This window comes from Nycticebus coucang, chromosome 15, assembly GCF_027406575.1.
Source record: "Nycticebus coucang isolate mNycCou1 chromosome 15, mNycCou1.pri, whole genome shotgun sequence".
NCBI classification, from domain to species: Eukaryota; Metazoa; Chordata; class Mammalia; order Primates; family Lorisidae; genus Nycticebus; species Nycticebus coucang.
Window position 1 is genome coordinate 96,507,543 of NC_069794.1, and position 3,160 is coordinate 96,510,702.

Consider the following 3,160-nt stretch of genomic DNA (forward strand, 5'->3'; position numbering starts at 1 on the left):
ATGGCCACCCCAGACGAGGAACAGAGTGTGTGGCAGAGACGGTTGGTCTGCCCAAGACGACACTGCCAGTTACGACCATCTAAGACCTGCTGCTTCCCAATTCTCTCTACCCCATTCCCAGGGGTGCAGGATCTCTGAGGCAAAGATGATGTTGCATGCCTATCAGTGGAACCCGAAAGATTTGTGCAGATCCTCATATCAGTTACTGATTGACATCATCTCAACTCCTGTTCCATTATAAGACAGTGAGCAGTAACACAGCTCTACCCACAAAGATGAACAAATACAGTAAAAGCCCATCTAGCCGACCTGCACTAAATAACAGCACATCTAACCAGAGCTTTGTGTCCTCAGGAAAGCACACGGGCTGACCGCAGGCATGCCCAGGGCCCCTGTGGACCATCTCCTCTCTCGTGAGCCTGCCGGGCGTCTACCCCACTCACTGCATGGCAGGTTTACCAACAGTCAACTGGTAGTAAAGTTGTACCATCTGCATGTATTATTATAATCATTTGATTCAATTAAATGTTGCATTATCTGATGAAATACAATACAAAGAGTTATAAAAAGCAGGCTGAATTCTTTTAAAGAATCAATAAAGATGTGTTGCTATGAAAATCTGCCCTGAAATTGGGTGCAGTGTGATAACTATTAATAACAGGGGAAAATAATAAAAATACAGAAGAGAGTCTGCACTCATGGTATCACAAGTGTCTTCAAGATCTTCCTCCTACTTAAAGAACTTGAAACCAGAAATCGTTGATAATGCGTCATGACTATGGTTTATGAAAGAGGGATAATATGAGTCAGCAGCAGGGCAATTTTCAAAACAAATGCCTGACCCTCCACTAAAAGACTGGCTAATAGATTGCTATATGTTTTATTTCAAAAGATATGACTCTATCATTTTCTGTGATTCTCCACCTTGATCCTCTTTTTCTAATAACCAAACCACGAGTGGCTCTGAGCACAAAATATAAGAACGCTCCCGCTAAAGGTAAATCGACAAAGCTCTTAAAAGATTTGTGGTTCAAATAGAGAGAACAGGCCTGAAAAATAGAAGAAAATGCTTCCCTGCAAGAGGGACTTTACCTAACAATTGCAATCAGTGTAACCTGGCTTATTGTACCCTCAATGAATCCTCAACAATTAAAAAAAAAAAAAAAAAAGAATGTTAGTTACCCCCCCCAAAAAAAGAAAATGCTTCCCTTTGATTCACTACAACAGAAAGAAGACATTTAAAAATTTTGGAAACGAATTCATCCAACAAGAACTCCACACAGAATCCAGAGTGATTTTTCACAGACGTCACACCAGGCCACAGGCAGGGGCAAAATTAATTAAGATAATAATGAGTGCTTTAAAAAAAACAAAAACATACAAAGAAACAAGAAAATGTTGAAAGCTCTGGACTTCTCAGGGCCTAGGATGTAAAACACAGCCAAGTTCACACTGAGCAGCCCGTGGCCAGTGCATGCCCAGGAGCACAGCTGTGGTGACCATGGGGCAAAAATAAAAATAAAAACCTCCAGTTATCAGCAAGCTCACTGTCTGGGCAGATGATTACTGAAGAATTAACTTTGGCAAGCTAGTCATTCATGCCAAATGGTTTCTGTTGTGTTCATGTTGGGTGGAACAGGTGCCTTCCAAGGTGAGCGGGAAAGCGTTGAGGCTCAAGCACTTGACTCCAAGTCAGGTCCATGAGGTAAAAGAGCATATCTACCTGGTTTTCTGGCACTTATCTTATTATTAAGATAATTATGAGTGATTAAAAAACCCTGTTGGTGCTTAACCCAGGGCCCAACACAGACACTCAAATAACACGTTTCACAAATAAATGTTGAAGATTAATAATGAACAGTAAGATTCTCCACGAAAGTCAGAGCCCAGAAAGGTGAGACCCTTGGGTGTTAGACGGGGAGATTGCAACTGATCCATCTGTAAGAAAAAGCTCAGTAAAGACTCTGAGCCGCAGAGCAGTGTAACACAAGTAAGATGTAGGAAGATTAATCTGTTTGCAATTACCGGGTGTGTTAAAAAAGAGAAGAAACTGGGCGCGCCTGTGGCTCAAAGGAGTAGGGTGCCAGCCCCATATGCCGGAGGTGACGGGTTCAAACCCAGCCCCAGCCAAAAACTGCAAATAAATAAATAAATAAAAAGAGAAGAAACTACAACCCAAATATCCTTCAACTGATGAATGAATAAACACAATGTGGTACTCCATAAGTACACGCGATGGAATGTTATCCAGCCCTAAAAAGGAAGGACATTCTGAGCCCTGCTGCATGGATGAACCACCAAGAATTTATCTCAGGTGAAATAAGACAGCTTCAAAGGACACATATTGGAGACTTTCGTGTATATGAGGTACCTAGAGTAGTTAAATTCATAGAGACAGAAGGTAAACTGTTGGTTGCCATGGGCTGGGAGGAGGAGAAATGGGGAGTTACTGTTCAATGGATGTAGAGGTTGAATTTGGGAGAATGAAAAAGTCCCAGAGATAAATGGTCACAGAGCAATGTGAATAGACTTAATGCCTGTGAACTGTACACTGAAAATGGTTAACATGGTAAATTTAAAATTACGTGTATTTTACCATAATAAAAAAAATCTGGAAGTCAAAGCAAATACAGCATTTTTCTATGTAATTGTAACAAAGAGTTTGAAGTGTGTCAAGAGTTGAGTGAGGAGTAGTGATCAGATTGCATGTCACAGAGGGCCCTGGTAGATTGAGAGTTTGGACTTGGTACTGACATTTGAGTCACTGTATCTAAAAGGTTCATACTCATTAATTGAGGGTGGGGAGAAGAGGGGAAACTGATGACAGGATAATTTAAGATTTCATCCTTGCATGGCTAACTCAGGGTCTTGGTAATGGGAGGGGAAAGGAAGAACAGACTTGCCACCATAACCAAGGAAATATAGATGATTTTTTTTGATTGGATGGGGTAAGAGGTTAAGAAAAAAGGAATCATCGAAATTTTTAGCCTGGGGAACTGGAAAAGCGAAGGTCCATAACAGAACACGTACAGCCTGAAGGAGCAGGTGGAAATGATGAAGCAGAGATGACAACAGAAAATCAATAGGATAATCTCAGAAGCAGCTGAAGGCGTAAGAAAGTGATAAACGAAACGCATCTCGCTCAGACTACCAGGGGTAA